At 42.9% G+C, this 13219-nt stretch overlaps 2 protein-coding genes across 4 annotated transcripts in view; one reads left to right on the top strand and one right to left on the bottom strand.

The window, feature by feature from the left end:
* AZI2 (5-azacytidine induced 2) overlaps positions 1 to 2925 on the bottom strand; it is a 28799-nt gene extending 25874 nt beyond the window's left edge. Inside the window, exon 1 of the mRNA XM_066351340.1 lies at positions 2790 to 2925. The gene's annotated coding sequence lies outside the window, so the exon portion shown is untranslated. The remainder of the gene's footprint in view (positions 1 to 2789) is intronic.
* Positions 2924 to 13219, top strand: part of ZCWPW2 (zinc finger CW-type and PWWP domain containing 2) — a 107005-nt gene continuing 96709 nt past the window's right edge. The window contains exon 1 of one of the 3 annotated variants that reach the window (XM_066351344.1): positions 2924 to 3231. The gene's annotated coding sequence lies outside the window, so the exon portion shown is untranslated. Of the gene's footprint in view, positions 3294 to 3379; positions 3422 to 13219 lie in introns of those variants that run through there. The other 2 variants (XM_066351343.1, XM_066351341.1) reach the window with 2 other exon arrangements.

Here is a 13219-nt window from a genome sequence, read left to right as displayed (position 1 = left end):
TGTGAAATCTGCACCAAATAAAAGGAAAACCCTCCCAGTTTCTGTAGGATGATGTGGCAGCATGTGCGCATGCGCAGATGATGACGTAACACCATGTATACAGCGGAGCAGCCCACGGCCACGCCAGTCGAGATGTGGACAGTACAGAGGAAGGTTCAGTGTGTTCTGTGGCTCGCTAATTCGAATCCGTGACCAAAATGCAACGTGAATATCGGCGTGTTTATAACGAAGCGCCACCACATAGGAATAACATGACTCAGTGGGATAAGCAGTTGAAGGAAACCGGCAGTTTGGTGGAGAAACCCTGTTCTGGTAGGCCATCAGTCAGTGACGAGTCTGTAGAAGCTATACGGGATAGCTACCTAAGGAGCCCTAAAAAATCTGTGCGTGAGCCCAAATCGAACTGCACTGAATAGGTATGAAACTAGGAGTTTTCCTTTTATTTGGTGCAGATTTCACATTTCTATCGTCTTTTGTTGCTTTCCTGTGACCGGTCAAAAGTGCACCATGACTATACAGACACACTGTATATTCCATCATGTTTCTAGCTCTGAAAAACTAGAACATCTCTTCATGGTGTTGGTCAAGGTACTACTGACCAAGAATTAAGTCTTACGGAAGCAAACAGACCAACATTCCTCTCTCTATTTTTAATGAAATAATTAGAGGCAGAAATGGCCTAAAAAGTTTATAAAGATGGGATCATCACAGCGCCCTTTTTCAAGTTATTGTCAACCTGTGAAGCTCAGCACATTCAAATGCTCTATAACTCAGTGATTGCCCCAAAAATGTACTTAGCATCAGATATTCCTGTACAGTATGAAAAACTTCATTTTTAGTACGCTTACTGACATACCTCACTAACTGCATCAGTCCAGAAATCAGTTTGTATGGGCAGAGAATCATAAGACTTTTTCAGCGTTAGCACAGATATGAAGAAGAGTCTATTTCTTTTCCTTCCTTTCATCAAGTAATACATCTCAATGCAACTCAATACCTAAGTACACTAAATGTTACTAGTATTCGCAGTTAACTATTCTCTAACAGTAATATGACAACTAGAATCCAGAATGTAAATACCACATTGGCTCCGTTACTTTATGGATTACGAAAAGCTTCATAACATCATTTTATTAATCCTCACAACTTTCCGTTTTAGTAATTAATATTTACCAACTGTTTATAATGTGTCAGGCAATAAACATTGCCTTTTAGGAAAACCGTCTCAGTTATTCTTTTTTTTTTTTTTGCATTTTTCTGAAGCTGGAAACAGGGAGAGACAGTCAGACAGACTCCCGCATGCGCCCGACCGGGATCCACCCGGCACACCCACCATGGGGCGACGCTCTGCCCATCCTGGGCATCGCCATGTTGCGACCAGAGCCACTCTAGCGCCTGGGGCAGAGGCCACAGAGCCATCCCCAGCGCCCGGGCCATCTTTGCTCCAATGGAGCCTTGGCTGCGGGAGGGGAAGAGAGAGACAGAGAGGAAGGAGGGGGGGGTGGAGAAGCAAATGGGCGCTTCTCCTGTGTGCCCTGGCCGGGAATCGAACCCGGGTCCTCCGCACGCTAGGCCGACGCTCTACCGCTGAGCCAACCGGCCAGGGCTGTCTCAGTTATTCTTAACAATTCATTAAATCTACATTAAGATCTCAGAGGCGGGCAAGAAATTCCTCCTATCACAGGTGGAGCAACTGAGACAGGAAAATGTTCGAGAGTGTGGGGGCCAGGAATGAAATCAGTTGACTTCAGAGCCAAACAAAACTCTTAGAAATTATGCTTAGGTACCTTGGGCAGTAAGCCTTAATATCCTTTGAGAGAGAATATGAAGAGGAGATTTAATCTCTTATCCAGTGTCAAGTAAATAAATAGAAAAATCAGCACTCAGATTGAGTTCCTGTTCAGACTTAATCCAGTGCATTTCCCACGACACTCTTTAATATTAAAACTTTACATTTGTATACCACATGCTATTTTAGAAACAATACCTGATTAAAGTTTTGAAATGACCCTGTGATGGATGCACAATTCCTGATTTACAAATGATGTAATGAGTGATCACAACAGGTTGGGAAATTAGATACTGCATGTTTAGAGAACTGGAATTTAAATCATGCCATGAGATCTTGCTCAATCCAATTTAAAATTACAAAAATAAAAAAGAAAGCGTTTTCTATGTTTAAGAGGCAAAGGTCAATTTCAATCCTCGTACGTCACTGTCTTTTATCATCTTAGCGTATTTCCAACAACACATCCTCGAGCACTTTACGTTTTCATTTGTATTGATACGTCAGTTTTCGTATCGTCCTTCACTTTCGAGTATTTCAGGTCCCTGTTGGCAGGGACGGGGGTCTTAGCCTGCCCTGCATACAGCAGTCACTCAACAAAAGATCAAAAACCATACAATACTCAGGTCAGACACTGGAGAAACGACGAATGCGTTAGCCCCTGATAATGTCCAGGTGGCTCTGTCCCCAGCTCGGATGCCAGGCAGTACCATCCTAGCCACGCGTCCTTCTTTCGTTTTAGATAGAAATGCAGTCTCAATGAATGAAATAATACTGAAGGCGCCCGGAAAACCAAGAGTACGAAAAGAAAATCAGGAGAAGTCAAACGAAGAGCCACGATGGGCCAAAGGGGGGAAGGGATGCCCAGGGTGGGCTGCTCCCTGGGCCAAGGAGGGGGCCCGGGCTGGTCGGAGAAAATGACGTGTCTCCTCGCACAGCAGCGGCAGCGGCGGCTGGTCCCGGCTCCGCCCGCGCCCCTAACCCGGCCAAAGCGATCACTCACCCCGAGGACAGGCTACGCCGGGCCGCCGAGTTCCGATCCCCCAGGGTTTGGAAACCGACCGAAAACAAACCGGGTCGCCAGGGGTCACCACGGGCTTCCGGTTTCCTCGAAGACACCGCCGCTTCCCCAGCGAAGGCAGCCGCTGCGGGTGCGCCGCGGAGGGATTCCCATTTCTTCCGCCTCGGCGGCGCAGCACCCGGCGGCCCCGCGCGTCGGCGGGCCCGGGAGGTTATGGAAGGAGTGGCACCCTGAGACTGCAGGGGCCGGCCGCCCCCGGGAGCAGGCCTGCTACCCAGCAACGCGCGCGCGGGGCCCAGGCCCGCCGGCGCAGCGCCCGCACGGGCCGCCGGCCGCGTCGCCCACCGCGGAGGCGGAAACCGTGGCGAGGGGGGCCGGAGACAAGCAGCACAGCGCCGGAAAAGGGGCAGCCGCCGTTCGCGGGGTTAGCGCCGGGGCCGCGCCAGCAAACCGGAAGTTAGGCCCGAGGGGGCTGGGACTGAGCCGGTACTTGCGAGGGCGGGGGGAGGTGGAGGTGGGCGTGGCGCACTACGTGTCCCGTGAGCCTCCGCGGCGGGGCGGGGCGGGGCGGGGCCGCGGCGACGCGAAGTGGTGGAGGCGGAGCTGGAAGAGGGGTAAGAACGTTATTCGTCGCCGTCGCGGTCATTCTGATGGGTTACACGGCGTGCGCCCTTTTCATTTAGCGTGTGGTTGGGGGTCCTCGGGTGTGTGTGCTTCGTGTTTGCTCCGCTTGGTAGCGCCCTCACGAGCTTACAACGCTGTCGCCTCGCTGTGACTGGGGAGAACGTGGTCCTCGCAGCGGTCCTCGCGTGGGGGGGCGGGGCGCACGCGGGCAGCTTTCCCGGCCTTCCGAGTTCTGGGCAGTGATTCGAACCCTCGGGCGGTCATTTAAAACAAACGCGACCCAAAGTATTTCGCGTTCTGCTCTTTCTAAAAATGTGAAATTTATTGATAGTAGAACCAAGCTTTGGAGGATTTGGGGATTGTAGCAGCTGCCCTGGAAGTACTACCACCCTTGGTTTTTCCTGGATGACATTCCTGAGTTGTGGAGTTAGGACGAGTTGAATTTGTTATCACATTTGGGGTCACAGCCGGATGGGGCCCCTCAGGTCTAGGGCTATTTCTGGTTAAAGGAATAAACGAGAAAACGGTAATTGTAGGCACCTGATCATTAACTGGCAACAATGACGCTCCTCGCCACGCCTTTACGTAGTACGTATTTTGTCAGCTGAGGATTTAAATATTGTTCAAGTGTGTTCTGTTGGAAGATGTTTTTGCATCGCGTTTTAGTTCATCAGCCCAATTGTCAGCTCATCAGAGGATGGATTGAGGGTCTATTTTATATTTTTATTATTGTTAAACCTCTTTATTTGGTTTAGATTTAAATGAAAATTCACAGCTGTTAGGAACAAAATGTTCTTATGTTAAAGTTACAAGGTGTGTTTAAAATATTTAACAATTTATATTAAGATAAACATTTAGAAAGTCCCTTTTGCTTCAATTTATTGGGCTGTGACATGGAAGAAAACAGAGGTTTTGATATTGTGAATAAGAATCAAACCTATTCATTTACCTTGGTTATGCGCTTTACAGATTTAAAGACAAACCTTGTTAATGCCTGAAGTTCAACAACAGCCAATCAAGGAAGCCGAAAAAATAAATAAAAGCAAACCACCAAGCTGTATGTTTTAGCGAGTAGAATATTGAAGAATGTTAACAAAATCGGTTGAGGCATCCAAAATCATTAGAAAATAATTTGGTTCCTAAGTTATTGGTATATAAATGTTTTCTAATTTTGAACTTTCATTCATTATTTAGAATAGAGACTTGATGAAAAACGGAAATTTATTTTTCTTTTCTCTGAGTAAAGGAGGAAATGATTTAGCTCAGTATTTTAAAGTTTTTCTGATGAGTCTTTTTTGTGTGTGTGACAGACAGAGAGGGACAGACAGGAAGGGAGAGAGATGAGAAACATCAGTTCTTTTGTTGCATCTCCTTAGCTGTTCATTGATTGCTTTCTCAATGTGCCTTGACTGGGGGTGGGGAGGGCTACAGCAGACCGAGTGATCCCTTTCTCGAGCCAGCTTTGTGCTCAAGCTGGTGAGCCTTGCTCAAACCAGATGAGCCTGCACTCAAGCTCGTGACCTCGGGGTCTCAAACCTGGGTCCTCCACATACCAGTCCGATGCTCTACCAACTGCGCCACTGCCTGGTCAGGCCTGATGAGTCTATTTTTTTACTCTTTTTTTTGTTTTGTTTTAGAAGCTGGAAACGGGGGAGACAGTCAGATAGACTCCTGCATGCGCCCTACCGGGATCCACCTGGCACGCCCACCAGGGGGCGACGCTCTGCCCCTCTGGGGTGTCGCTCTGTTGCAACCAGAGCCACTCTAGCGCCTGGGGCAGAGGCCAAGGAGCCATCCCCAGCGCCCGGGCCATCTTTGCTCCAATGGAGCCTTGGCTGCGGGAGGGGAAGAGAGAGACAGAGAGGAAGGAGGGGGGGTTGGAGAAGCAAATGTGCGCTTCTCCTATGTGCCCTGGCCTGGAATCGAACCCGGGTCCCCCGCTTGCCAGGCCGATGCTCTACCGCTGAGCCAACCGGCCAGGGCCGAGTCTATTTTTGTTTAAAATACCTCCCTATTATGAAAAAGTCAGATTTTATTTAAAAATCTTCTAGAATGCATAATAAGCCTATCAATTTAGTCTTAAAAGCATTTTAATTGGGGGTGGGTAATGAATGGTATCCCTGGTAGGTTATGACAAAGTATAATCCAGAATTCTTCATATTAAGCTTGAAATAGTCACTTTCTATCCATTATATTTAGCCACTTTAATTTTAGCAAATAAGTTATTAAAGAACACTTGTCACACAGTTTAGTTATAAGCATATGTTAAAGTTTTGTTACAATCTTGCTGCAAAGGAAAAGGTAAATTGAAATATACAGTCTTGGAGGGACAGTTTACCAGAAAATAAAATGGTTAAATAATCATCATGGCCCTGGCCGGTTGGCTCAGCGGTAGAGCGTCGGCCTAGCGTGCGGAGGACCCGGGTTCGATTCCCGGCCAGGGCACACAGGAGAAGCGCCCATTTGCTTCTCCACCCCTCCGCTGCACTTTCCTCTCTGTCTCTCTCTTCCCCTCCCGCAGCCAAGGCTCCATTGGAGCAAGGATGGCCCGGGCGCTGGGGATGGCTCTGTGGCCTCTGCCTCAGGCGCTAGAGTGGCTCTGGTCGCAACATGGCGACGCCCAGGATGGGCAGAGCATCGCCCCCTGGTGGGCAGAGCGTCGCCCCTGGTGGGCGTGCCGGGTGGATCCCGGTCGGGCGCATGCGGGAGTCTGTCTGACTGTCTCTCCCTGTTTCCAGCTTCAGAAAAATGAAAGAAAAAAAAAAAATAATCATCATCAAGTTTGATAACAAAAGGAAAAGACTTTTGGGCTCACTAGACTCTTAACTAATAATAGTCAGTTGGTTAAGTGATGAATGGTTTCCCGGGAGGGAGAGAGATGAGAAGCAACAAATCTTAGTTCATTATTTTCTGATGGGTGCCTTGAGGTGGGGAGGCGCCTCCTGCCAAGCCAGTAACCTGTTGCTCAAGCCAGTGTCCATGGGGTCAAGTCTAGGATCCTGTGCTCAAGCCAGCAACCTCCCCACCCCCTCAAACTGGTGAGCCCTTGCTCAAGCTGGCAACCTCAGGGTTTTGAACCTGGATCCTCAGTGTCCCAAGCCAACGCTCTGTCCTCTGCACCACTGCCTGGTCACGCTTCCCAGAGCAAGTCTTAAAGTTTATTAGAAGATTGTTAAGGCATTTTTACAAGATTATTTATTTCATTCCAAGAGGAAGTTGTGAATTTAAGTCATCCAAAAAATTGTCCCAGGCTAAGTTTAGGACATTTAACTGCTATTACAGTAACTACAATTGCAGCCTGAAATTTTGAGAACAATTTACTGCTTTAAAAAGACAACCTTACGCCCTGGCCGGTTGGCTAAGTGGTAAAGCATTGGCCTGGTGTGCAGGAGTCCCGGGTTCGATTCCTGGCCAGGGCACACAGGAGAAGCGCCCATCTGCTTCTCTACCCCTCCCCCTCTTCTTCCTCTCTGTCTCTCTCTTCCCCTCCCGCAGCCGAGGCTCCATTGGAGCAAAAGATGGCCCAGGTGCTGAGGATGGCTTTGTGGTCTCTGCCTCAGGCACTAGAATGGCTCTGGTTGCAACAGAGCGACGCCCCAGATGGGCAGAGCATCGCCCCCTGGTGGGCATTCCAGGTGGATTTTGGTCAGGCGCATGGGCAGGAGTCTGTCTGACTGCCTCCCCATCAGAAAAATACAAAAAAAATATTTACTTGTTACAGAATGGTCATTTTGAACTGAATTGTACAGTCTTTACACAACACTCTTTTAAAGTGTCCTGTTTACAAGTTATTGTAACTAAAAAATTGAAGTAAATATTACAAGAGCTTCTCCATGACCTTTTCCCACCTGCACCCATCCCCCCACCAAGGTTCTGATGTTTTTCATCAGCAACAGGGCTCTTGAAGGACATTCATTGTATTGGTTTGGGCTAGGTTCCCTTTTTCATGGGTAGGTAGGATTTCAAAGCAATATTGGAACAAAAAGTGGGGGCCTTGGTACAGCCCTGACTGGGGCTCAGTGTGCTTCTGTTATTTTTAGTGCTGCTTCAATTCTTATTTTTGTCTAATTATGTAAAATAGTTAAAAAAAATTTTTTTTTAATGGGAGCTATGTATTTCTGGGTTGTGACAAATATTTACAGTTATAGGAAACAGTAAGAATGCAAATTTTGAGGGAAATTATAAAGCAAATTTTTTATTAGTGATTCAAATTGTATACTATTTTGATTAAAGTATACCACCTTAGGGATCGTCCTGTGTTCATTGAGTATTGTGCTGTCTGGGTAGATCCTTGGTAGGTGTAGCTCTTCAATGTCAGCAGAATGGATTTAAGATGTCAAAATTTTTAAGTTGAAGTAGCAGTGTCTTTTTATTTTAATAATCAGCTTCAGTGTTATTTCATCACTATTTATTTTAAAAGCATTCTTTTTCTCTTTTCCTCCACATATCACTGCCCAGGTTAAGAGCTTTAGGGTGAGGGAATAGTTTTAGTGTCAGAGAAGCAGATTAGAAGAATAACTACTATAAATGAAAAACCTGGTATCTGGGCGCACACAGTCTGTCTTCCCTCTTTTCTCCCATACCTCATCTCTCTCTCTCTCTTTCTCTCTCTCTCTCTCTCTCTCTCTCTCACACACACACATACTCACACAGGGTGGTTAACTACTATGTAATTTCAATCTGTGTTTATCTTGAAGAAGCAGTCTTCAAACTGGGCAACACATGTTCCCCAACTCTTCCTCTTGGAATGCACATGAAGACTTTCCAGGGGATTACGCATAGAATAGTTGAATGGTATTAATTCTCAGGCTGTCAACTTGCATGTTTTCTTTGCTAAAATTGACCTGCCTCAGAGTGTGCCTGAGCCAGACACCTTTACCCTTTGGTTATTCTTGCTCTTCCATTCTATAAAGAAAGCAGTACTTTTAATCTGAACTCAATCTTATGTAGAAAGTGAATGATCCCAATGAGTGGAAATTAATTGTTTTGCAATTGGTAATTTCCAATGGCTTTCAAAAATGTTGCAGAAGAACTTGAGTTGTCAGCTCATCGTTAAAAATCGTTTTTGATGACATCCCCCTATGTGGTTCTTGGTACATAGTTTAGTATATAGTTCAAAAGAATGATTATTGGTATAACCAGAAAACCTTTTACTCCCAAATATTTGGAATAAAGGAATACAAAATATAAGAATGAATTAACTTGAGCCCAATTTCTTTCTACAATAATATTCACCCTGTACACATGACCAAAATGAGAATGAAACGGGGGCGGGGGGAGACCCTATCCATTTCTTTATGACATGAGTTTCCGACAAAGGCTGATTTTTGTTATTTTAAAGTGATCATATTTTATAATACGTTTATTTGATGAGCAGTGTTCTAGTAATTCAATGATAACAATATGAAGGAAAATTTTTGAATATATGTTCTCAGGAATTTTAAAATATACTTTTTTATTGCAGGGAAATGTGATAGTATGATCAATTAAAATATTCTTAAGCACTAAAATATGTTGGAAATAAACTTATGTAGGGGAAGTAAGATATAAATATGAATTCAAGGAGAAAAGAAATATGAAGTTCCTAACTAAAAGGAGAGCATGTTCATGTGCTTTTTAAATGAATGGATGATAGTGGATATCAGGTTACTATGGTGTTTATATTCCATTTATAAAAGAGATATATACTACTGCGTCTTATTGCTAACCTTGACCTGGACATACAATCTGTGCTTCATAATAACTTTTGACTTGAAGTGATTTGTAGTCCATAGAAATTAGCTTTTGACAGGTTTCATTAAAAAATAAAATGAGTCTTGTAATTGCACGTACAGTAACTACCATATTTCCCCATGTATAAGACGCACCATTTCCCGAAGACTTTGGGGTCTAAAAACTGGGTGTGTCTTATACAGTCGTTGTAGATTTTTTTACTTGCATTTCCCTCTTTCTCGTGCTTGTTTTTGCGCTCATTATAGATTTTTTTTACTTGCTCATTATAGATTTTTTTTACTTGCATTTCCGGCTTTTTCATGCTTATTGTCTTTTCGCTCATTGTTTCACACTTGTTACTGGTATCTTACTAAAGGTTACCTTTTGCCATGTTTTGCCTAGAAATGGCTCAGAAAAGATTTCCATACAGTGCTGAATTCAAGTTAAAAGTGATTCAGTTTGCAAAAGTGAATGGAAATCATACTGCCGAACATAAGTTGGGTCCTCCTCCAACTGAGAACTCAATCCAAGACTGGCTACGGGAAGAAGAAATCCTACTGAAAACGCCAGGGCAGAAGAAGGCCGTGAGAGGCAAGTCAGCAGAGTGGCCTGATGTAGAGAGGGAATTGGAGATATGGATTGAAGAGCAAAAGGCAATTCGAATTCCTGTGTCCACAAAAATGGTTCAGCGTGAGGCGAGAAGAATTGCTGATGAAAAAGAAGCTGATTTCAAGGGAGAACACAATTGGTGCTTCAGGTTTATGAAACGGAATGGACTAAGTATGCATACACGCATTAGACTTCCCCAAAAGATGCCTGACAGCTTTGAGCAGAAGTTCCTGGAATTTCATTTCGTCATTCATTGTCAGAAGACACATCAGTTTGAGTTGAGACATTGCAAGTATGGATGAAGTCCCTCTTAAATTTGATGTCCCACATAACAGAACTGTTGATAAGAAGAGGGTGAAAGCTATAACTGTGAAAACAAGTGGACATGAAAAGAGCCATTATACGGTTGTTCTAACTTGTGCTGATGGAACCAAGCTGCCTCCTATCCTGATGTTCAAACGTAAAACAATGCCAAAAGAAGACATTCTTCGAGGAGTGATTGTCCACGTTCATGATGAGGGTTGGTTGGATCAGGATGGGATGAAGATCTGGTTTGAGAAGATTTGGAGAAAGAGACCAGGTGGGCTCTTACACAAACCTGCCCATTTGGTGCTTGATATGTTCAGGAATCACATAACAAAAAACACAAAGAAGATTTCTGCAGAGCAAAAAACAAAATTTGCCATCTTACCTGGAGGCTTGCCATCCCAGCTCCAACCACTTGATGTCAGCATTAGCAAACCCTTCAAAGCTGCTATGAGAGACAAACGGAACCAATGGATGAAGTCTTCTGGGGATAATTTGACACCAGCAGGAAAACTGAAGAAACCAACTATAGGAGAAGTTTGTACCTGGGTGAAAAGATCCTGGTATAATATCAAGATTGAGATCATCAAGTCATTTAGAAAGTGTGGCATTTCAAATGCCATATGGAACTGAGGACGAGGCAATATATAAAGACAGTGATTTGTCATCAGACACAGATGAGGACAAGCTAATGGATGGGAGTTTTGACAGTGATGAGGAATTGAATGAATTTTATGATTAATAAAACTTGAGTTCAATAATTTTATATAATACATGTTTTTTTCTTCAAATTTCAGGTCCCCAAATTAAGGTGTGTCTAATACATGGGAGCATCTTATACATGGGTAAATATGGTAAATGCAATGAGTTTGTTTTGGAAAGATCTATAGGTGAAGAAAAAATTAGAAATACTAGAAAGCCTTTGATGGGAGGAGTAAGGAGAAGAAATATAAGAACAGCTAACAGGAGAACAGCAACAGAGAACTCAAGATGGGGTTGGTAGATTGTACAGAGAAAGACCCAGTAGTGGGACTCTTATATATCTTACTAAATGAAGTCTGAGCAACCCTCCTCTGGGGCTTGACAGTTATGCTCTAGCTATTTGGGATATGAATTCATTAATTCAATATTTAAGAAATATGTATGTAGCACCTACCATGTACCAAACATTGTTTTAGACAGTGAGATGAGACAGGCAAAATGGCTTTTTAATTTATAAGGAAGTAAAATCAATTTCAGAGTAATCAGTGACATAGACAAAGACCAATGTGAAATTCAACAACGTGACCAGCAATTCCCTCCCATTAATTTTTTGTGACAGTTTTTATATGTACCATTTGCCTGTAGGAGTGGGGATGCAGGAAAGAAAACTGTTCGTTTTTTTTTTCTATTTAAAATTGGAATAGAGGAAGAATAATTCTATTTTGAAACTTTTACAGTTACACTGTGAAAAACCTCAGCTTTTCAGAGAAAAGACATTGTAGAAAGCTACCAAATAAACCATAATGAAGAGATGACCTTAAACTTCAGTAAGATCTATAGAAAGAAATTAAGCTAGATTTTTCAAACAGATCATGTAGCAAAGGAGAGGGCAAATTTCTAAACCTATTTCACAACCCATGATATAAAAATGAAATCGTCGACTTTGTAATTGTTACAAAATTAATGACATAATTTCTTAGTGTAGATTTTTAAATTATGAGTAGTCAGTTGAGTTTTAAGTGTCCCAAAACAGAGGTGTGTTTATTTTTTAATTCACATAGTATTTTATTAATCGTTTTCTCTTGACAATCATTTTATATTGTTCTCTTTTGTCTTTAATAACCATCTCTAACAGAAAGACAGGCAGGTAGTCCAGGGTTTCCTACTAGGCCAGAAGAGGAGAGGACCCTCTCTAATGAAAATTCAAAGAAAATAGGACAGACTGGGAAAAACTTTCAGGTGGTTATTTTGCAGGGTGATAATTCTTTTATTCTTCTCAGTGTATCATGTTCACTTCGCATATTTAGCATATTTAGATGTGATATGTTGAAGTGTGCTTTTAGTTTTGATATGCAATTTAAAAATACTTCCATTTCCAAATTCTTATTTTAAAACTGTAGTGAAAAGTTCCTTTTCTTCAATATTTGTATAGTAATTCTTGAAACAATAATTATGTAGTTACCAGAACCCAGAGTAAGAAAGTTACCAATTTTTACTTACTAGAATTATGACACATTTCTAAAATGAGGAAAATAAATGACAATTGATAAGTCATTTTGAATAACAAGTTGGAATTCTCTAATTATATTAGCTTGAGGTTCTATTTTTGTGTCTTTTGATTTAAAGGAAGTAGTCAACAATTAAAGACTCTTCTTTCACATTATTAGTGGAACAAAGTTTTGCATTTAAGCAAATCAACCATGGGACTTCCATGCCAATATAGCTTAGGTAAAGGTCAGTTGAGAATGTAGAGAGATATAACTAAGCCAATCTGAAATTAATACTCTCCTTGTTCAATCTATAGATATAATTCTTACCCTTTTATAACACTATTAGATTTGGTAGACAGTCTGAAGAGCTTAGTTTTAATTATCCTTGTTGAATCTGTTATTTTATTCTTACAAGTCTCCACATACTGAATAAACTGGGTACTTGCAGCCATCTCATACAGACCTAAAGCATACTGACTGATTACTAAATTTTGTAGTTTGTATTTAGCACAATTATCACATTTCTAATTATTAATGTTTACCTTGAGAATTTGTGTGTGTGTGTGTGTGTGTGTCACAGACAAAGAGAGGCAGAGAAGGACAGATAGGGATAGACAGACAGGAAGGGAGAGAGGAGAATCATCAGATCTTCGTTGCAGCTCCTTAGTTGTTCATTGATCGCTTTCTCATTTGTGCCTTGAGGGGAGGGGGTTACAGCAGAGAGAGTGACTCCTTGCTCAAGCCAGCGACCTTGGGCTCAAACTGGTGAGCCTTGCTCAAACCGGATGAGCCTGTGCTCAAGCTGGTGACCTTGGGGTTTCAAACCTGGGTCCTCCATGTCCCAGTCCGATGCTCTATTCACTGCGCCACCGCCTGGTCAGGCTACCTTGAGAATTTTTAAAGCAGAATAACATAGTTACACAAAAGCTATCAGCCTTTAAAAATGCCAGTATACTATTTCTTTTCATT

The sequence above is a fragment of the Saccopteryx leptura genome, chromosome 10 (genome assembly GCF_036850995.1).
Source record: "Saccopteryx leptura isolate mSacLep1 chromosome 10, mSacLep1_pri_phased_curated, whole genome shotgun sequence".
NCBI classification, from domain to species: Eukaryota; Metazoa; Chordata; class Mammalia; order Chiroptera; family Emballonuridae; genus Saccopteryx; species Saccopteryx leptura.
This window is presented reverse-complemented; position numbering and strand designations above follow the sequence as displayed.